The sequence below is a fragment of the Canis aureus genome, chromosome X (genome assembly GCF_053574225.1).
Source record: "Canis aureus isolate CA01 chromosome X, VMU_Caureus_v.1.0, whole genome shotgun sequence".
Lineage (NCBI taxonomy): Eukaryota > Metazoa > Chordata > Mammalia > Carnivora > Canidae > Canis > Canis aureus.
The window spans coordinates 3,423,616-3,447,278 of NC_135649.1; the positions used below are offsets into that span (position 1 = coordinate 3,423,616).

A 23,663-nucleotide genomic window follows, 5' to 3' on the forward strand; every position below is an offset into this window, starting at 1 on the left:
GGAGCAATTTTTAGAGGCAGGATTCAAACCTAAGTTCCTTTATTTTATTCTTAGCCTAGGTCTCTTTACCCTCTGCTACAATTCTTCTACATTTTAAAGAATCTCCTTCTCTTCTCCGTCCCATTCCCCCATGTGCAAATGCACATGAGGCTCACACACTTACCTATACCTATATTCCCTTCTGAGGTTCTTGAAAGGAAAGCATTGTGGTTCTGCAGCCTGTCTGTTTTGCCTAGAGGGAAGCTCCAATTGACAGTTCTGAATTGGTTTCACACCTACTTGGTGGGGGGTGGAGGTGGCAGTTAGGTCGTTAGGGAATCGATGTGGCTGAACCCTTTCTTCTTAGTGGAGAGGGAATGACAACCTCTTTGATGTAATTTTTTTTTTTTTAGCTCATTACTGTTCGTAGAGATGGAATGTGAACAGACAGGATTGTGAAACCTTTATTTGGAGCCTGAGCTAAGAAGACACACCCATAGGGATATAAGGGAGACAGACCGCTTGTTTTCTGTCTTGGAGCAGCTAGCAAGCATTACACATCAGCATGGTAATCCATACTTCCTTTATCCTCCTATTCACTGCTCTTACCCTTTTGCTCTCTTTCTCTTTCCCTTGCTTCCTCTGCTCCTCCCCTTCCCTCTGAGCTTCTCTCTATTTCTCTGCTGGAAACCTTAAATAATAAAATACTACTTTAGTCTTTCCTAAAAGCACCACAGATCCAAAGCCTTGCAGCACTGTATTCCGGAGCCCTAGCACAGCCGCGTGCTCAGCACCAGGGAATGGTGAATCTAAAGCCAGCAAGGGGGAGGGGAGGAGGGAAGAGAGAAGAGATAGGGAGAGGCGGGAGAAAGAGAGAGAGAGGGAGAGGGGGAGGAGAGAGAGGGAGAGGGAGAGCGTGAGCGCGCGCAAGCTAGCGAGCAAAGCAGAGAGACGAGAGGGACCAGGAGAGAGACCCAGAGAAAGAGAAGAGGAAGCCGAGCTCTGTGAGGACTCAATCTCCAACTTGTTTCAATACATTCATCCTTCTCTTCTCTCCGCTTCGGGGAAGTGACTGTGGCGCTTGGTAAGGAGCATAGCTGGCCCTCCTTCCCCCTCCCCCAAGCCCAGGTCTCCTTTAGCGATAGCATCTCTCCCCCGTACTGAGAGTCTCCTTGGGTTGGCCGGGGAGGCGAGACACGCTCTGCAGCTGTGATGCTATCCTGGGTTCCCCTGTGGGGCTGGTGGGAGCCCAGAGTTGGCATCTGGGCAGAGAGGAACTGGGGTAAAACCTGATTTGGGGAGGGGGGTTGTGATGTGGTGTATGCGTGATTTGCTTCATTGTCAGTGAATTGTTTTGTTCCTTTTTGGAAACAGGTCAGCCTTGACCTTGCAAATTGCTTGGGGGGCCCGGCAGCTGCTGCAGAAAGCCACCCAGTGTCCCCTAGCCAGAGCAGACAGCACAGTCATGACCCCCCAGACAGCCCTAGGCACGGGGATGGGGTAATGGCTGGAGCTTCCTTCCTCCTTTAACTCTTTCTCTGCAGCTGTTTCTCATTGCTGGAATTGAGAAAGAGGGAGAACACCATGCAGCCCTTCCCCTCCTCTCCCTGTTACCTTTCCCAAATGCAACTGAGTAGAAAGTTGTAAATAACTGCTTCCTTTGAAAGCAGCTTGAGACCTCCCCCCTTCCTTTAAGGGGTTCATTGTGGGGTTGGGCCTGAGTTCCTTTACAAACTTGGGAGGCTTCTCTTGCTTCCCCGTGGGAAGCCCCATTGCCTGCGCACTCCCCATCCTAGGTAGTTGAACAGATAGGCTAGACCAGGGATTCAGATACCCTACCCCATCCCACTGGCAGGCTTGGTATTAAGTCCAGCTACGTCCTTGAGAAGGAAGAAACACCTGATGGTTTGTCTGGAATTGGCCTCGCAGTTTGCTGGTCCTCTAATTGTGGCCGAGGGTGGCATAGGCAGGAGGACTGGGGGAGGGGTGGCTTTTGGATTTAGAGCAGGGTGAGGAGCCAGCATTCCTGGTGCGAATTGTATGGTTTATCGAGGATCAGCTGGTTCTGGATATCTGGAGGATTGGCTGAAGCTGTTGTAGTAAGCCCCTCTGAACTGGTAGGAGAAGGGATCTGGATGCTTGATGGAGCTTTCTGAGTTAGCAACACTGCCATGCTTATGGCAGTAATTATTACATCAATACTAATCGCTAACATTGTTGAGTGCCCAGTATGTTTTGGATCTCAGGCTGAGGGTTTAATGTGTATTCTTACACCAACACTATGAAGCAGATACTATTATTATCCTTGGTTTACTGATGAGGAAACTGAAGCACAGAGAGGTTAAGTAACTTGTCTAAGGTTACAGAGTAATTAAATGTCCCAGTTAGGAGTTAAAACACAAGCACCCTGGGCCTAGAATGCATAGTCTTGACGTTAAGCACTACTGCTTCCTTGGGGAAAATTTTGCACCTCTGTTGGTTAGGCAAGTGTAGGTGTAGTAGGAAGGGTACTGCTTGGCAAAAGAATTTTTTTTGGAAAGTAGTAGCCTAGCCTTTGTGTAAGGTAATAGGAACTTAGAGTGGGGGGGCCTAGAGGCTGGCCTAGTGGCTGGCCTAGTGGCTGGCCCAAGCTTCACCTGGGTTTCCTGGAGTTGCCGCCCAAAAGGCTTCCTTGGCCAGCCTTCTTTCCTTGGAAAGGCTACCTGGAAAGACTTCACTTTTTCAGTCGTCTATCTCATATCCACAAAGGCTGCCTTTTCTCAGGACCAGATCTTTCTCTTATTTTCTGAGGGCTTAGAGTCACCTTGTCCTGAAAATTTTAGAATATTAAAAACTTGGAACTGGAAGGTCATTAGGCTTTACTTCTCCACCCAGTTCTTCAATTTGTCCTAAGCATTCAATTCATTGACTGATTTCTATTTGATCTCCCTGCAGTGACAGGGAGCTCATTAGATGGCTCTTTTTATCTTTGACCAATTCTGGTTGCCAGAAAGTAATCCCCATTATAAGCCAAGGTCTGTCTTCCTGTAACTTGTATTCATTGGTTCTTTGGGACTAGCTGCAACAAATTTGCTTCTTCTTAATAATAGCTCTTCAGATAGTTGAAGACAGCAGTCATACTTCTGCCCTCAAAGCCTCAGATATGACAAGATCACAAGTAAAGGATCATCGCTTGCCTCATTTTGGAAGCTAGACTTTTATTAATATGGCGCAGTATCCCATTCTCTTGTTTGTCAGTCACAAACCGAGCATACTGAGCTTTCTTAAGCAGTCTTAATGGTGTATGTTGTCTTCCTTGGAAAAGCTTGCTTTTTGGTATCAGGTGGACTCGTGGGAACAAAGAAGCTCTCTTTTTTCCCCTAAAGACCAGAATCAGTTAGTGTTAGTCCTTCTGAAGCTCCAGAATGTCCATTATAGCAGCCAGAGAATAGGCATGTGGGAAGATTTGAGCAACAGGGATTAAGGGCAATTAGCATAAAGGAGACACTTGAAATAGTGGTGATTCAAGGTTCACACAGTATATGGAAGGTAGAAGAATATATTCTTGAGTCAGAAAGTATCTCAGAAACAGTGACATCACCGAGGGGATGGTGCAGAATGAGACTGGGTGGAGTAGGAGTGAACACCCAGTGTGTTAGAGTGGAGGACTGAGCTGGGAGTTAGGGAATTTGAGTTCTATTCCTAGCTCTGCTAATTTGCCAGTTTCCTTGGACACCTGAGTCCTTCTCCATGGACCTCAGTTTTACATCTAAAAATGATAAGGTGGATTGTATCACCAAGGGACTTTTCAGATCCATGATTCTCCATCTGAAGTAAATTATAAAATCTCAGGGTTCTTAGGGATTCCAAAATCATCTAGGGGAGTGCTTCTCAAACTTTAATATGCAAAAGAATCTCTTGGTGATCTTGTTAAAATGCTAATTCTGATTGATAGGGTCTGGGGGTATAATCTGAGATTTTTCCATTTTAACTAATTACCAGGTAATCCTGAATCTGCTGTTCCAGTGCTTTTCAAACTACCTTGTTCAAAGACCAGTTTTTAAAAATCTTTCAATCCATCATAGACTGTTAGTTCAATAAAATACATTATGAATTATTAGAAAATGAAAGAGAAGGCAAAATATAAGCCCACATTTTTATTACTAGATTCAATAGACATAAAAATAATTTTTAGGAACGCTTGGGTGGCTCAGTGGTTGAGTGGCTGTCTTTGGCTCAGGTCCTTATCCTGGGGTCCTGGGATCGAGTCCCACATTGGGTTCCCCATACGAAGCCTGCTTCTCTCTCTGCCTATGTCTCTGCCTCTCTTTGTGTGTCTCTTATGAATAAATAACTAAAATACTTAAATATTTTTTAAATTGCTATAATATTTTATAAGTGCTTATTCTCAATTTCTGCACCTAGGTCATTACTGCCTGGCAATAATAGTTTGCAGACAGGCATTGATCTGTAGACCACACTTTGAATGGCAATGCACTAGGCTGCCACTAATTTAAGAGGCCCACTTATAATTTCAAAGTCATTTTTGCTAAATGATTTTTCACCATCAGGTTAAATGTCTCCTTTGACAGAGAACTTAATATTCTTACAAAGTAGCATCACTTGTTGTGACTGTCATAAACATTTTTTTTAGATTTTATAAATGCCCCTCTTAGATATATATTACAAGTAAATTGTCACTCCAATTTATTGTACTAACAGCCACTATCCTAGTGTGTGGTGTAGAGTAGATGTTTAATAAATGTTCATTAAGTGAATGAACAAGTTACTTGGTGTTGGTTATGCCTTTTGAAGCCATACAGTCCTTAAAGAAAGGTAATTTTGGTTTCCTTCTAGTATTTGGGAGGCAGTATTTATTCTATTTTATAAATCTCTAATGATAAATATAAGGCCAGTTTACCTGGCATCCCTATTTTATTTTATTTTATTTTATTTAGATTTTATTTATTCATGAGAGAGACACACAGAGGCAGAGACACACAGGCAGAGAGAGAAGCAGGCTCCTCACAGGGAGCCTGATGCGGAACTCGATCCCGGGACTCCAGGATCACGCCCTGAGCCAATGTCAGGCGCTAAATGGCTGAGCCACCCAGGGATCTCCCCAATTTTATTTTAAATGAATTATAGCAAGCCAGGCAAAGATTTTATACACCCTAAGTCCCAAATCTTTACCTTTAAATTGGTTGTTCATCAATTTAGTGGTTCAACAGCTATTTATTCAGTGATGTGATTAAGCACCATGCAGATGATACAAGGGTGAGCAAAACAGATATGGCCTTTGCTTGCTTGGAACTTATAGTTTGATGGGGAAGAGGCCATAAATCAGATACTCACACAACTGTTATTTCAGTCAGTAATAAATGCTATGAAAGAAAAATATGAGGTTGGGGCTATAAAAGTATATAACAGAAAAAAAACTGATCTAGTGTGGGGTTTAAGAAAACCTTCCAAAAAAAAGAAAACCTTCCTTGAGGAACTGATCTTAAGGTTGAGTAGAGACATGGGGGGGTGGGATGAGGTTATGGTGGGGTGGAGCAGTTTTGTAGATTAAGAGAAGAGCATGCATGAGGGCCTTGAGATGCACAGTGAATTTAAGAAATCAACAAAAGCTGGTGTGGCTGAAGTGGGACATTTTAGGGATTTTGATGTTTATTCCAGAAACACAGGGACTGATTAAAGGCTTTTTAAGCAGGATGACTGATATCGCCTAAACTGAATCCATTCAGTATAAGGTTACTAAGTGCTATGAACCAAAGGCAATGTGGGAGATACAGGCTGATTTAGGAATAGCTTCTGCCCTCTGAGATGACAGAGTCAAGTAAGAGAGCGAAGAAATATATAAACAACTATAATTCTAGGAGAATGAAATCCACACACATAAAAGAAGGGCATGCAAGGAGATCAAAGACAGCTTCCCAGAAGTGCTGTTTGAAGTGGGCTTCAAAGATTAGGCAAACTTTGGAGACACAGTTTGCTGTTCTAGGAAGAGGCCAGAAAAGCAGAGGACATGGATTAGGAACAGTGAGGAGCTTAGTTATGTTAGAGTAAAATGTATGGTAAAAGTATGTAAGGAATATTCGGCTTGGCTGTAAAATAATGTTAAATGCTAGCTTGGAGAATTAGAACTTCTATATGCAGTAGAGAAGCAATTCCCTTATTTTATGGGTGATCCTGACTGATCCTGAGACGGGGAGTCACTTGATTTGACTGAGGTCACACAGGCCAGCTAAAGGTACTGGGTACAGTTGAAAGAAATGTGGAATTGGAGCTCTCAAAATAAGTCAGCTGGAGAGTGATTTGGGAGTAATTGATATAGACACAGTACTTGAAGTAGAAAGAATGGATCCAAAGATCTCTTCTTTGAGGAATGCTTATGCTTTAGGATATGAGAAAACAAAGATGAGCTTGTGTGAAGGCTACAGAGGAGAGGACAGGCGTGTGGAAGGAGCATTTGAGAATACAGCATGATGAAAGAGCCAGTAGAGGAGAGGTCTCATCTATTAGTTGGACAAATATTTCTTGAATACCTATCATTTACTAACATGGAGAATGTAATGGTGAGCAAAATAAACATGGTTTTTGCTGTTTGGGCTCACGAATTAGATACTGAGATAGACCTTATTCTACAAACTATTGAATTATGTGCTTGTACATTGTGATTAGTGTAGAGAGGAAAATATACTGCTCTAAGAAGGAAGGCTGGGTTACCATTATTAGACTTTTCAGCAAAACTGTGTACTGACAACACCCAGTTTCTAATAGTCCTCCCCGTTATGATGCTCACAGTGCTTACTAAAAGACTGGATGATCATATCCATTTTGCTGTTGTTTGGCAGATGATAGTGCTGTAAGGAAAGGTAAGATTCCCTCTAGTCTCATGTCCTCAAGAACACAGGCTTACTTGAAACCAGGTTATATGTCGTGCTGCTTAACTGAAATTCTCAATGAGTCAGCACTCTTTCCAGATGTTCACTCTTCCCATTCAACAAGTTAGAGAAAGACACACTTGATAAGACAAAAATATGAAGAGTTGGATATTAAAAAACTCTCTGAAGATGAGATTTCAGATAGCCTAGTCTAGATTCTAGTCTTAGTTTGGAGGCTTAGTTTCTTGTGACAATCACTTGTTTGAGCCTGTTTCCATAACTGTAAAATGAAGAAAATTGGACTAAACCACACTGAAAGATTGTATAGTTTATGCTCTATTCTTTACTACATTCTGATGGTCCAGTGCTGGTAGTTCAGGCTCAGTCACTTATTTGAGCAACACTCAGGATTTTATATGGAATTCTGAAGGTTGCTAATTTTGTTGGAAGTATTCATAGGGCTTAGAAGAGATCACAGGAATGCCCTTTCCTGTTCTATTCCTGAGATGGCTGAAATCATCACTGTTCTGAAAGCTAAGAAAAGAACTGACTGTGTTTTAAAATCTGTAGTAACTGAGTACTGGGTGATATTTTCACCACTGCTGATTATAATATGAACTAAGGGCACTGTAAAGAAAATGGTACAGGATACTGTGGAACAGAGGCAAGGTGATTATCTCATATGCTGAAATGTAGTGGTCCAGACAGTCTCTTCCTATGTGAAACATAGATGTGGTAAAGGGAAATACTGGTTGGTAATAGAAAAACACTTTTTATACTTAAAACATGATTTTAAAGGTATTGATGTTTGTACACAATGTCTCCTCACTATACACAGAAAGAAGAATAAAAATCTCCAGGATGTATATTTTGAAGGGTATTCTTTTCTGTTTAAAAATGATTTCTTAAAAGGAATCAAGTATTACATAGATTTTTGGAAGGGAAGGGGAGGTGGATGGGGGTGGAATTATGTAAGTGATCATAGCATAAAATAACTTTTTAAAATAGTACAAGAGGAGCTCAGAAATAGCAGGGTCCTTACCAATCATATAAAGGCAGTCTTATCAACTGATACATATGGTCATTTATTTTCAGTATGAATAGCTCTGGGAAAGGTTGCTTAACACCACCTGATAACTGTGATTGTTAGCAAGTTCTTTATACTGATCTGACATCTGTCTTCTGAATCTAACCCATTGGTTGCTCCTTGGAGCAACAGGAATGCTGACTAATTTCCATTTCCTTGCCCTGTAATTAGCCATTCAAAAGTTTAAAGAGAGTTTGTTCTTTTCATCTTTTCTTCAGTCCATATATTCCCAATTCTTGAGCTCATATGACATATATTTTGAGTATCTTCTATAGGAGATACTTAAGTTTTTAATATCACTCTTAATATAAAATATCCAAAGCTGGACCCAGTGTCCTTGACATGGCTGATTAGCACCACCATTTAAAAAACTTTGTACATTTATTAATCTTCCTTGAGACTGTAATATCTACTTCTAATTCTTTCTACTTATAAAATGAAACAACCTCATAATGGAAAATTTTTAAAATGGAGAGAAAACACAAATCACCTCTAAATGCCTTGTCCAAAGACAACTTGCTCTGCTTCCTCCCAGGTGTGTTTCCATGTTTACATAATTGGGATCATACCTTACATGTATTATTTCGTATCTGGCTTCTCCATTGGTATTACACTGTAAGCATTTCATCATATCATTCACCAGCCTTCAGACAGTTTTTAATGGCTTCATAATTTTCATTTGTACAGTTGTACCTACATTATTCAACAGATCCTTTATCAGTCATTTAAATTATTTTTAATCATAAGTTATCATGAATAACCCTGCAATGTATACCTTTATGCACAAAACTTTGCTTCTTTGAACCTCACCTGTTTTAGGCCTTTAATTCAAATGTTACCTCCATAAGGTCTCCTATAACAATATCCATAAAAATGTAAGCCCTACACCTCCAACACTCACTCTTCTCTTTTCCTACTTTATCTTTTTCTCCCTGATCTGTATCATAACCTAATAGTTCAGATAGTTTACTAATTTATTGTCTGGATCTTTGTATTAAATTGCAAGCCCCTTAAGCACAGAGATTTTTCTTTATTTTGCATTCACTATTGTACCTTCCAGTACCTAGAGCAATTTATTGATACATTATAGATCCTTACTAGATATTTGTTGAATAAATGATTTTCTTAAGATGGGTTTTTATAAGAGGCATTATTGTACCAAAGAATTAAATTTTTTTTTTCAAAGAATTAAATTTTTAAAGGCTCTTGATATATGTGTGAAGTTGTCTCACTGTATAAGACAGACCATTGCTCATACACCTATACTAATACTGGGTGTTTGTTCTTTTAAAATCTGCAAATATAATAGAGGCAAAATGATATCTTACTGGTTTAATATGTTTTTTTATTAAACTGAGTATGAAGACTATCTTGTGTTTCTTGGTCACTTTTGTTCCCTCCCCATGAACATATATTCATGACATGTATACATTTTTCTATTGAGAACTTACATGTCATTCATTTGTATGGACAGTGTATAGATTTAATAGACATTAGACCTTTCTTTGGTATATGTGGAAAATATTTCCCAGGTTTGTGTTTTAAATGAAATTTTATGCACAAATTAACATTTATGTAATTACATATATCTTTCCATTCGTATTTTTTAAGGTTTTATTTATTCATTTATGAGAGACACACAGAGAGAGGCAGAGACACAGGCAGAGAGAGAAGCAGGCTCCATGCAGGAAGCCGGATGCGGGACTTGATCCCGGGACTCCAGGGTCATGCCCTGGGCTGAAGGCAGGCGCTAAACCACTGAGCCACCCAGGGATCCCCTCATTTGTGTTTTTTTCTGAATTCATGTGTAAGTTTTTCCCCACCCAAGTTAGATAAGTGCTTAAATGGATTTTTTTTTCATTTTTATTGCTTACATTTAATTGTTTAATCCTTTTGGAATTTATTTTGGTGTGTGATACGACATAATTTTCTAAATTGTTTTCCCTTTCAATGTTTTCACAGTAACAAATACTGAATAATTAATCCTTTTCCACTGTTCTGTGATGCCACATTTAATATATATAAATTGTTATATATATAGTGGATTCTCTTTGGGATTTATTTAATTTCCATATTTTGTAGCCTGACTCTTTCTGTCCTAGTTACAAAGTTTAAATATTTTGTAGCTTTAAAATAATTTTTATTACCTCAGCTCTTCTACTTACCAGCTGGGTGGAATCTGACCCTCTATATATCTATCTCTATAGAGTGTATAATAGTAAGATTTATGTTATGCTTTTAATTTTGTGAAAGGGATCTTTCATTATTTCTGCTAATTTATTATGGCTGGTATACAGGAGATTTGCTATTTATAATTTTAATTTCTATTTCTTCATTTTGCTCAAATTTATTATTATAAATTTATCATTTATACATTTATTTTATGTTTCTTTTTTAAAGTTTTGAATACTCTGAAGTATTTAGAAACTCAGAGAAGCATCTAAAACAATGAGCAGATTACTACATATATTTGCCTGTATGTTGATCGGGACATTGGCTTGTAAGTTCTCTTTTTTAGTGGTGTCTTTACCTGATTTTGGTGTCAGGGTAATGTTACCCTCATGGAATAATTTGCAAGTTTTCTTTCCTTTCCTATATTTTGCAGTAGTTTAAGAATAGGTATTAAATCTTCTTTAAATAGTTGATAGAATCTGCCTGTGAAGCCATCTGGTCCTGGACTTTTGTTTGTTGGGAGTTTTTTGATTATCAACTTAATTTCTTTGCTGGTTAATGTTCTGTTCAATTTTTCTATTTCTTCCCTTTTAAGTTTTGGTAGTTTATGTTTCTAGGAATTTAACCATTTCTTTTAGGTTGTCCAATTTGTTGGCATATAGTTTTTCATAATATTCTCTTATGACTGTTTATTTCTGTGGTGGTGTTTATTATTTCTTCTCTGTCATTTGTGATTTTGTTTGAGTCCTTTCACTTTTTTTCTTGATAATTCTGGCTAGAGGTTTATCAGTTTTGTTGATTTTCTTGAAAGAACCAACTTCTTGTTTCTTGATCTCTTCTATTTTTTTATTTTATTTTTCAGTATCCATTCATTTATTTCTGCTCCAATCTTTATCATTTCCTTCCTGCTGCTGGCTTTGGATTTTGTTCTTTTTCTTACTCATTTAGGTATAAGGTTAGGTTGTTTGAGATTTTTCTGGCTCCTTGAGGTAGGTCTGTATTGCTATAAACTTCCCTCTTAGAACTGCTTTTGTTGCATCTCAGAAGTTTTGGACCACTGTGTTTTCATTTACATTTGTTTCCATGTATTTTTATTTCTTCTTTGATTTCCTGGTTGACTCATTCATTGTTTAGTAGCATGTCATTTAACCTCCATGTATCTGTGGTCTTTCCAGATTTTTTTCTTGTGGTTGACTTCTAGTTACATAGCATTGTGGTCAGAAAAGATTCATGGTATGAATTCGAACTTCTTGAATTTGTTGTGGTTTGTTTTGTGGGCTAGTATGCGATCTATTCTGGAGCATGTTCCACGTGTACTTGAAAAGGATGTGTATTCTGCTGTTTTACGATAGAATGTTCTGAATATATCTATTAAATCCATCTGTTCCAGTATGTCATTCAAAGCCCTTGTTTCCTTGTTGATATTCTGTTTAGATTATCTGTCCATTGATGTAAGTGGGATGGTCAAGTCTGCTACTGTTTTTTTTAAAGATTTTATTTATTTATTCATGAGAGAGAGAGAGAGAGAGAGAGAGAGGCAGAGAGACACAGGCAGAGGGAGAAGCAGGATCCATGCAGGGACCCTGATGTGGGACTCGATCCTGGGACTCCAGGATCACGCCCTGGGCCAAAGGCAGGCACCAAACCGCTGAGCCACCCAGGGATCCCCCTGCTACTGTTATTGTATTATTATTGATTAGTGCCTTTATGTTTGTTATTAACTGTTTTATGTATTTGGGTGCTCCTGTGTTGGGCTCAAAAATATTTAAAATTGTTATATATTCTCGTTGGATTGTCCCCTTTATTATTATTTTTTTAAAGATTGTATTTATTTATTCATGAGAGGCAGAGACACAGGCAGAGAGACAAGCAGGCTCCATGCAGGAAGCCTGATGTGGGACTCAATCTCGGGACTCCAGGATCACTCCCTGGGCCAAAGGCAGGCGCTAAACCACTGAGCCACCCAGGGATCCCCATCCCCTTTATTATTATATAGTGTCCTTCTTTGTCTCTTTTTACAGTCTGTTTTATTTTTTATTTTTTAAGAGATTTTATTTATTTATTTATTTATTTATTTATTTATTTGAGAGAGAGAAATAGTGAGAGAGCATGAACAGAGGGGAGAGAGAGAAGCAGACTCCCTAATGAGCAGGGAACCTGATATGGCACTCCATCCCAGCACCCCGGGATCATGACCTGAGCCGAAAGTAGACATTCAACTGACTGAGCCACTCAGGTGTCCTACAGTATGTTTTAAAGTCTTTTTTTTCTGATATAAGTATTGCTACTTCAGCTTTCTTTTGACATTCATTTGCATGCAAAATATTTCACCATCTTCTCACTTTCAATCTGCAGGTGTCTGTAAGTCTAAAATGGGCCTCTTTGTAGGCAGCAGATAGATGGTCTTATTTTTTATCCATTCTGTTACCCTATGTCTTTTGATGGGAGCATATAGTCCATTTACATTCAAAGTAATTGTTGATAGCAGTGTACTGTCGTTTTGTTATTTGTTTTGGGTTGTTTCGGGAGATTTTCTGTGATTCTTTCATGTTTTGCTGATTTTTAAATGATATATTCTTTCTCCTTATTCTTTGCATATTTATTAGTGGTTTTTGATATATTGTTGCCATTAGGTTTGTAAATAACCTCCTGTGTATGTAGCAGTTTACATTATATTGATGGTCATTGAAGTTTGAACTCATTGTTTTCTCCTCCCCACATGTTAGGTATATATCCTTTTTTGTGAGTTCCTTGACTGATTTTTAAAGTAGAGCTCATTTTGCTGATTTTTACTACTCATTTTCTGACACCATACTGTCGCTTTTGGTCTCTCCTTTCCACTTAAAAAGTATCCTTTAATATTTCTTGCAGAGCTGGTTTAGTGGTCATGAAGTCCTTTAGTTTTTGTTTGTCTGGGAAATTCTCTTATCTCTCCTTCTATTTGGAACCATAGCCTTGCTGGATAGAGTATTCTTGGCTGCAGATTTTTCCCATTTAGCACTTTGAGTATACCACGCTACTCCCTTCTGGCTTGCAAAGATTATTTTGAAAAATCTCTTGCTCGTCTTGTAAGTAATGACTTCTTTTGTCTTGCTGCTTTTAAACTTTTTTCTTTATCACAATATTTGCAAATTTAATTACAATATGTCTTGGTGTGGATCTGCTTTTGTTGATTCCGTTGGGGGTTCTCTGTGCCTCCTGGAATAGGATGTCTGTTTCCTTCCCCAGATTAGTGAAGTTTTCAACTATTCTTTCTTCAAATAAATTTTCTATCCCTTTTCCTCTTTTTCTGGGACTCCTATAATATGAATATTACTCTGTTTGATGGAGACACTGAGTTCCCTAAGTCCATTCTTGTTTTGCATAATTCTTTTCTCTCTCTTTTGTTCAGTTTATTTTCCATTACTCTGTTTTCTAGGTCACTAATTCATTCCTTTGCTTCTTTTTTTTTTAAAGATTTTTTTTTTTATTCATTTATGATAGTCACAGAGAGAGAGAGAGGCAGAGACACAGGCAGAGGGAGAAGCAGGCTCCATGCACCGGGAGCCCGACGTGGGATTCGATCCCGGGTCTCCAGGACCGCGCCCTGGGCCAAAGGCAGGCGCCAAACCGCTGCGCCACCCAGGGATCCCTTTTTTTAAAGATTTTATTTATTCATTTGAGACAGAGAAGGAGAAAGAGAGAGAGAGAGAATGAGAATATGAGAATACATGCATGAGAAGAGGCTGAGGCAGAGGGATAGGGAGAAGCAGATTCCCTACCGAGCAGGGAGCCCCACACAGGGAGCCCCACACAGGGCTTGACCCCAGTACCTAGAGGTAGATGCTTAACCATCTGTGCCACCCGGGTGCCCCCATTCCTCTGCTTCTTGCATTCTACTGTTCATTCTATCAAGTGTATTTCTCATTTCATTTTTTTGTGACCTTTATCTCTGCTACGTTATTCCTCATCTCTGTATTAAGCATCTCCCTCATGTCTTCCACTCTCTTCTCAAGTCCAGTGATTATCGTTATGATCTTTGCTTTAAATTATCTATCAGTTATGTTACTTCTATCTTCTTCTCTGGCGGTGGCCTTGTCTTGTTATTTCATTTGGGATAAATTTCTCTGTCTCCTCATTTGCCCCTCTGTGTCTATTTTTCTGTGTTAAGAAAGTCAGCTGTGCCTTCTGCTCTTGAAGGTAGTGATTTTATCAAGAAGAGATCCTGGAGTGCCTTGCAGTGCACTGTCCCCTGTTCACTAGAACCTGGCACTTCAGGAGAGTCTCCTATGTGTGTTGTTTATACCTTGCTATTCTGTCTATGTAGCTTTGCCTTTCAGTCCAGACTACTGCACTGACTCTCTGCCTGTTGTGAGCTGTTCTTGCTCTCTGTGGTGTTAGTGGGACACAGGCAGGCCAATTCTGAGGGGGTGTTCCCATTAGAGAACTTGGGAGCAGGGCAGCAGCATTAGCAAAATTTGTGCTGGGCCACTAGTCCTATGCTGGATCACCTGAAGCTATGTAGCAGCTGGGGGCCACATGCAAGGTTGGCCAGGGGTGTGAGGCTGGGTGTGACATGCTACAGTGGCTGAGGCCATGCAGGGTGGCACATGAAGTAGGCTGTGGGTGAGCAACTAAGTGCTGTGTGCAAAGGAGGGTTGGGCATATGCTCCATGGTGTGTGATGGCAGCTGAGGGCTTAAGGCTGGGTACAGCATCTCAGTGTCTGGGGATGTGTGGCCAGGCACATCACAGTGGATGTGTGCAGTGCCTGATGGCAGCTGGGTACCCAATGGTTGGGCAGGGTCCCTACATGGCTTTAACAAAATTTGCCATGAGCTCAGGGCTGAGTCCAGCAGGCTTGGAGTAGGTAAGTCCTTAGGATAGCTCATGGGTTTGGCACACTGCTAGCAGATTAAGTAGCAAGTGTCTATGCAGCCCTACATCTCACAGGTGTCTCTGTACTTATGCTGGGGGGTTGGGGGAGAAAAATGGTGTCTGCCAAGTACTTTGTTTTCAGAGAACTCCCCTAACAAGCTCCAAAATCAGTATAGACAGATCTATCTCCTGTTTGCCCCAGGCATTGTGTAAACTGCCATTTTTATTTTGGTTCATCTCTACAAGCTGCTGTCTCTTTAAGGGCCAGCACTCAGCTATCGCTTGCCCTCTGAGGTCACCCAGTGCTGTCAACTGGCTTTTAAAGATCCAAGCTTCAAGTCCCAGTGGTTATACAAACTTATGGAATTCAGCCCCTCTGATTTTTTTTTAAAGATTTTATCAATTTACTCATGAGACACACACACAAACACACAGAGAGGCAGAGACACAAGCAGGCTCCATGCAGGGAGCCCGACATAGGACTCGATCCGGGTCTCCAGGATCACACCCTGGGCCCAAGGCAGCGCTAAACCGCTGAGCCACCCGGGCTGCCCAGCCCCTCTGATTTTTAAAGCTATGTGGATTAGTCTTTAGTCTTCCCTGTGTGAGCTCCCTGGTTCAAGGGCCCATTTTTCTGCCCTCTGCATGCCCAGCTCCCTCCCTTCTGTGGGCAGCCTCCTTTGCCTTTCACCTTTTGCCTTTCTGACTGTCCCAATGTTTCAGATGCAGCTTCTTCTCTATATTTGGTTGTAGAGTTTTTCTGCCAGGCTTGGAAACATTGTCCAGTTTATTGACTTGGAAGTGGATGATATCTGGTTGTAAACATGGGACATGGTGAACTTAGGGTCCTCCTACTCTGCTATCTTCACAAGCTCCCAATAGAAAAAAAACCAAAAAAAAAAAAAAAAAAGCTCCCAATAGTGTCGTGTTTTTAATTTCAAATTTCAATTGTTTATTGCTGGTATACAGGAAAATAATTGACTTTTGTATATATTAACCTTCTATCTTGCCTTGTCTGTCTTTATTTTAGCCCTTCTAGTGAGTATATAGTGGTAGCTCATTGTAGTTTAATTTGCATATATATCCCTGTGACTATTGATGTTGAACATCTTTTCGTGTGCTTACTGGTCATCTATACGTCTTCTTTGGAGAAATGTCCATTCAAATGGTTTGCCTATTTTAAAATTGAGATATTTGTATTATATTTCTTTTATTAAGTCGTAAAATAAATGTATATTACAATCCTTTAAGAGACAGGTATTTTGAAAAATATTTTCTCTCATTCTGTGATTTGTGTTTTCATTTTCTATGTGGAGTTTGTATTATGACTTTATCTTTTGTATTCTGAGAAGTCTTTGCCTTAACTAAGTTCAAAATGGTTTTCTCATTTGTTTTCTAAAATTTTATAGTTTCGGTTCTTTGATTTACATCTTTACATCTTAAAATAAGTTATTATGGATCTTTCAGCTTTGTTCTTCACACAAAAATATTTTGCCTATTCTAGGTCCTTTGCATTTCCATGTCAATTTTATAACCAACTGATCAGTTTCTTCTCCCAAAAAATCCAACTGAAAGTTTTAATGGGACTGAAATCAATTCATACATTAATTTGGGGATAAATTACATCTTAATAATCTCGAGTCTCCTGAAATATGAACACGGTATAGTTTTGCATTATTTATTTCTTTAAATTCTCTCAATGTTTTTATAGTTTTCAGTGTACAAGTCTTGAATATATTTTGTTAAATTTATTCTTAGTATTACATTTTTGATGCTTTTATGGCATTTAAAAATTTCAACTTTTGAATGTTTATTTTTATATACAGAAATATAATTAATTTTTATATAGTGACTGCATTCTGTGACCTTACATAACTCACTAGTTCTAGTGACTTTTTTTCTTAGATTGTATTTTCTATGTAGATGATTATATTGTCTAAAAATACATTTTTAGGGGATCCCTGGGTGGCGCAGCGGTTTGGCGCCTGCCTTTGGCCCAGGGCACGATCCTGGAGACTCGGGATCAAGTCCCACGTCGGGCTCCCGGTGCATGGAGCCTGCTTCTCCCTCTGCCTGTGTCTCTGCCTCTCTCTCTCTCTCTCTCTCTCTCTGACTATCATAAATAAATAAAAAAATAAAAAATACATTTTTATTTCCTCTTTTCTAAATTGTATACTTGTTTTGTTTTGTTTTTGCTGTATTTGAACTGAATAGAGCCTGTAATACAATGTTGAATTGAAGTGGTTAGAGCAGATCTCCTTGCCTTGCTCTTGATCTTACTGGGGAAAGTATTCCATCTTTATCCATTCAGAGCATTAGACTTGTCTTACATGTCATTTTTAAGTTTGAGGGAGTTCTCTTCTATCTGAAGTTTGCTGAGGAATTTTATCATGAATATATGTTGGATTTTTTTTCAAATGATTTTTCTGTATCTATTGAAATAATCTTTTAAAAAAATCTGTTGAAAAAAAAATAAAAAAATAAAAAAATCTGTTGATGTGCAGAATTACAGTGATTATTTTTCCAGTGTTGAGCTACCTTTGCAGTCTCAAGATAAAACTCTACTTGGTTATGATGTATTATTGTCCTTTTACGTATTTCTGGATTCCAGTTGCTAATATTTTGTTAAAAGATTTTTATTTGTATGCTCATTAGGATTATTGGCCTTTAATTTTCTTTTCTTACATTTATTTGGATATGGTAGTTATTCTTGTCTCATAAAGTGAGTTGGGCGGTGTTTCTTCCTCTTTTATTTTTCTAGAAGAGTTTGTGTAAAATTGGTGCTATTTCTTCCTTAAGCATTTGGTAGAAATCATTACTGAAGCCATCTGGGCTTTTCAGAGTTTTTTTTTGTTTGTTTGGAATTTTCTTTATGATCAAAGTTTTAAACTATGAATTTAATTGATTTAATACCGAAAGGTCTATTCATATTATATATTCTTAAGAATTGGTGATTTATGTCTTTAAAGAAATTTGTTCATCTCATCTACATTATCTCTATAAACTTATTCATGTTTCTTTGTAATCCTTTTAATGTTTGTAATGTCTATAGTGACATACTTGTCTTCATAACTGATAATGGTAATTTTTATCTTGTCTTTTTCTCTATACCAGTTTGTATAAAAGTTTACTAATTCTATTGATCTTTTCGAAATACCAACCTTTTGCTTCACTTATTTTAAAAATTGTTTTCCTATTTTCTCTTTTATTGAATTCTTGTTTCCTTTCTTTTCTTCTGCTTTCCTTGAATTTAATTTGCTCTTCATTTTCAAGTTTCTTTTTTTTTCTTTAATTTATTTTTTATTGGTGTTCAATTTACTAACATACAGAATAACCCCCAGTGCCCGTCACCCATTCACTCCCACCCCCCGCCCTCCTCCCCTTCTACCACCCCTAGTTCGTTTCCCAGAGTTAGCAGTCTTTACGTTCTGTCTCCCTTTCTGATATTTCCCACACATTTCTTCTCCCTTCCCTTCTATTCCCTTTCACTATTATTTATATTCCCCAAATGAATGAGAACATATAATGTTTGTCCTTCTCCGACTGACTTACTTCACTCAGCATAATACCCTCCAGTTCCATCCACGTTGAAGCAAATGGTGGGTATTTATCATTTCTAATAGCTGAGTAATATTCCATTGTATACATAAACCACATGTTCTTTATCCATTCATCTTTCGTTGGACACCGAGGCTCCTTCCACAGTTTGGCTATCGTGGCCATTGCTGCTATAAACATCGGGGTGCAGGTGTCCCGGAGTTTCACTGCATCTGTATCTTTGGGGTAAATCCCCAACAAGTTTCTTTTTTCTTTAATCCCCTTTATCTATTTCATCTACCCCCCTGCCCTGTTCCAATCCACCTCTCCTCTGACAACCATCAACTCTCAGTATTTAAGAGTTTGTTTTTTGTTATCTGTGTTTCTTTGTTTGTTTTGTTTTTTAGATTCTACATATAAGTTAAATCATATGGTATTTGTCTTTCTCAGTCTGATTTATTTTACTTAGCATATTACCCTCTAGATCTATGTTGTCACAAATGGCAACATCTCATTCTCTTCTATGGTTGAATATATATATATATCTCACATCATTTTTATTCATTCATCTGTTGATGGACACTTGGGTTATATCCATATCTTGGCTATTGTAAATAATACTTCAATAAACATGATGTACATTTATCTTTTCAAATTAGTGTTTTTGTTTTTGGGGGATAAATCCTAGTAGTGAAAGTATGTTAGAGAAATTAGTGCCTGTGTTCTCTTCTAGGATTTTTATGATTTCAGGTCTCACTTTTACGACTTTAATCCATTTTGAATTTATTTTTCTGTATGATGTAAGAAAGTGGTCCAGTTCATTCTTCTGCGTATTGCTGTCCAGTTTTACCAGCACCATTTTTGAAAAGACTTTCTTTCCCCCATTGCATATTCCTGCCTCTTTTGTCATAGATTAATTGACCATATAATTGTGGGTTTATTTCTGGGCTATCTATTCTATTCTATTCTATTCTGTTGATCTACATGTCTATTTTTGTGTTTTGGTGTTCTTTTTAATGAAACCTTGGAGAAATATTTAACTTTAAATTCAATCTCCATATAATTTTGATAAAGGTCAAAACAGATTTAAAAAAATCATGACAGTATTACGAATAGCTTTAGGCCATTACATTAAAAAACAAAATAAATGGATAAATTCCTATGAAAATAATATAAGAAATTGCAAACTGGAAGAAACAGAAAATTGGACCAGGAGGTTAAACATTAAATCTCCCTCCATATACCCTGTATAAAGAGGGAATGGGATCACACAAGAATCAAGTCAGTGGTGTTAAACTATTATGAAAGTTAATCTTGACTTCTGCAAACTGTTCCAGAAACTGAAAAAAATTGAGCTATACAACCCGTTTTGTGAACTTAGCATAATGTTGATTTCAAAATTGAAGAGAAATAATAAAATCAACTTAATGAACACAGATAAATTTTAAAAGCGAAAACAAATACAGTCACATATAGTACATAGCCAAGTAGATTTATCCAAAAAATGAAAGGACAGTTCAGTATTAAATAATCTATCAATGTAATTCACCATTCTGAAAAAATGAGAAGGGTCCAGAAGGGGTTGAATTACCTACAGTAATTTAAAAATATGTATGTTAACATTATATTAAGAGAAATGTGTGAACAGCTCAATAAATGAAGAAAAAAGCATGCAATGAAAGTCTCCTCTTATTCATGATAAAAATCTTAGCATAGAGCCACAAGGAAACTTCCTTTATTTGAACAGTATCTACCAAAATCTACACCAAATGCTGTACTTAATGAAGACATTTTCAAAACAATCTCACTTAAATCAGGAACAAAACTAAAACTGCTGTATCCCTATCTCTAAGCAATATTCTTTTCTATGTCCTAGCCAAAATAATTAGAAAAGAAATAATACATCAATATAAGAATTTCAGAAGGGAGAAAACATAGTTAATATATGCAGGAGATATGAAACCATAGAATTTTTAAAAATAACATAAGAATGAATAAGAATCTTCAAAATTATATATATATATATATATATATATATATATATATATATCTCCAATTTTATACATTGGACTCCCCATAGAGAACCTGCTTCTCCCTCTGCTTGTGTCTCTGCCTCTCTGTGTCTTTCATTAATAAATAAATAAAATCTCAAAAAAGAAAAGCAAAGAAAAAGGATCCTAATTGAAATGGACGTGAAAATAAAAGGCATTTATCAAAAGTTATCAAATACAGCTAAATAAGTATTGAAGTATTTATAGCACTAAATGCATCTATTAGACAAAAACAAACATGAATCAATGACCTAAGATTCTACCTAAGAAATATGAGATCTAAAAAACATCTAAAAACTAATCAAGATCTAATAAACCTGAAAATGCAGAAATGAACCCATGCTTATATGGATCAATTGATCTGTCACAGAGGAGGCAAGAATTTACAGTGGGGAGAATACCGAATCTTTAGTAAATGATGCTGAGAAAACTGGGCAGCAACATGCAAAAGAATGAAATTGGACCACTTTATTATACCATATACAAAAATAAACTAAAATGGGATTAGAGACCTAAATGTGAAACCTGAAACCATAAAATTCCTAGAAGAATACATAGGCAGTAATTTCTTTGACATCGGCCTTAGCAACATTTTTTAAGATAGGTCTCCTAAGGCAAGGGAAACAAAAGCAAAAGTAAGCTATTGGGACTACACCAAAATAAAAAGCTTTTGCACAGTGAAGAAGACCATCAACAAAACAAAAAGACAACCTTCTGAATGGGAGAAGATAGTTGCAAATGATATATACAATAAGGAGTTGATAGCCAAAATATACAAAGAACTTATGCAATACAACACCAAAAACCCCCCAAACAATTTGATTTAAAAAAATGGCAGAGAACCTGAATAGATATTTTTCCAAAGAAAACATATATGGTCAACAGACACATGAAAAGGTGCTCAACATCAGTTATCTGGGAAATGCAAATCAAAACCACAATGAGATCTCTCCTTTTACCTGTCAGGATGGTTAAAATCAAAGACGAGTGTTGGTGAGAATGTGGAGCAAAAGGAGCCCTTGTAGTTGGTGGGAATGTAAATTGGTATAGCCATTGTGGAAAACAGTATGGAGTTTCCTCAAAAAATTAAAAATAGAAATACCATATGATTCAATGCTTTTACTATTGAGTATTTACCCCCAAAAAAATGAAACACTAATTTGAAAAGATAAATGCACCCCTATGTTTATTGCAATATTATTAACAATAGCTAAGATAAGGATACAACCTAAGTGTCCATCAATAGATGAATCAATAAGGAAAATGTGTGTATATGTACACACACACACACACAATGAAACATTATGAAGCCATAAGAAAGGATGAGATTGTGCCATGTGAGACAACATGGATGGAGCTAGAGTGTATTATGCTAAGTGGAATAAGGCAGGCTGAGAAATACAAATACCACATGGGTCCACTCATAAATGGAATTTAGAAAAAAAAACCCCAAAAGCAGAATCAAAAATGTAACTACACAGAACAAATGGGATGGTTGCCAGAGGTTAAGGGGGGGTGGGGGATTTGCATAAAATGAGAGAAGGGGAGAGGGAGATACAGGTTTCCAATAATGGAATGAATAAATCACAGGAATAAAAGGCACAGCATAGGGAATATAGTCAATGATATTGTAATAGCATTGTATGGTGACTTGTCAAATCACTAAATTGTACATCTGAAACTAATGTAACATTTTGTGTCAACTGTATGCAAACCCCCCCACCAAAATCAATAAGGCAACGTGCTCATTCCCAACACTTCTATTAAAAAAGAAAAAAAAAAACAGTAGTTCCCTGCCCTCTTCCCAGACACAACCAATTTCAACCCTTTTAGGTAATTTTTAGGTATTTATAACCTATCCGTAAATGACATGCTTATTATTGATCCTTCTTAATTTTAAATGTTTAGGCACTACTTCTTAACTTTCCACTCTGGAAGATAGAGATTTTGGTACTTTTAAAACCCCCTATCTGGACAATCTTCACACTGTTTAATCACAGCCTAATATTGATTTAATTTTGTGTTATTGTGACTATGTTAATCCCATTCATAGCTGAGCCTGATAATATATTGTATTCATTTTCTGTTGTCACTGTAACAAATTGCCACAAATCTAGTGGTTTTAAAAACAACACAAATTTATCTTCTTATAGTTCTGGAGGTTTTCCAGGGATAAAATCAAGGTGTTGGCAAAGCTGTGTTCCTTTCTTGAGGCTCTGGAGGAATATTCATTTCCATGCCTTTTCCAGCATCTAGAGGCTACCCACCTTCTTGGTTCTTCTGCTTCTTGGTTGGTTGTTCCTGTTGAAGAGTGGAACATTAAAACTGATTAGAAATGCTGAGTGAATTGATAGGTATATTATATGCTGAGGTTATTTTGTTGAGAACTAGGATGTCGATGTTTGTAGGTCCTTTCTTTTGGACTAACAAGGTTCAACGGAAATTAATATTCTAAGTATCTCCCTTGAAGGATAAAGATCTAATTCCTTGTATTCTGAGTGATAAATAGGGTTGAAGAAGTCTTGTACAATTTTTTTTGTCCCATCTCCCTTTCTCTTTGTTGGTTTTTGAATTAAATTCTTTTACTGCCAATTTACTGGGGTTTCAGTACAAAGCAGAAACAAATGCTTATGTTCAATTGACTATCTGTAGCTGCAAAGGACTCTTAAGTTTTTAAAAATCTTGTAGTTTGTAATTTTTTATAATTATTTTCTCTATTGAAAGTCTGTAGGTGGTAAATTCTCAGTTTAGTATATATACAAGTATCTTTCCTTTGCCATCACTATTCTGATAGTTTAAATTAGTCTAAAATTTGCCATTATCATTCCTCTGTACTCGTTATTTTCTACTTCTGGAACCATTATTAGGCTTTGTTGGAGCTTCTAAGTCTGTTCTCCAGGTCTCTTAACCTCTTTTTCATTTTATCAGTTTCTTTGTCTTTATCTCTCAGTGTTTCATTCTCAGGCTGGTTCTTAGAAACATCTTAAAGTTGACTATTTCTTCATCCATATCCAGTTCAGGGTTTATGCTCTCTTTTGCGCTTTTTTTTCAGAGTCTGTAGACTTGATTTACAGCATTTGTATTTTTTAATTTACACATTTTCTGATTTGCATGT

The 23,663-nt window shown here is 37.5% G+C and overlaps 1 protein-coding gene across 2 annotated transcripts in view; it reads left to right on the top strand.

The window, feature by feature from the left end:
* Positions 1-400: 400 nt before the first annotated feature.
* The window catches only part of GABRA3 (gamma-aminobutyric acid type A receptor subunit alpha3), a 326,698-nt gene continuing 303,435 nt past the window's right edge, over positions 401-23,663 (top strand). The window contains exon 1 of one of the 2 annotated variants that reach the window (XM_077889787.1): positions 401-547. The gene's annotated coding sequence lies outside the window, so the exon portion shown is untranslated. Of the gene's footprint in view, positions 548-853; positions 1,064-23,663 lie in introns of those variants that run through there. The other variant, XM_077889786.1, reaches the window with a different exon arrangement.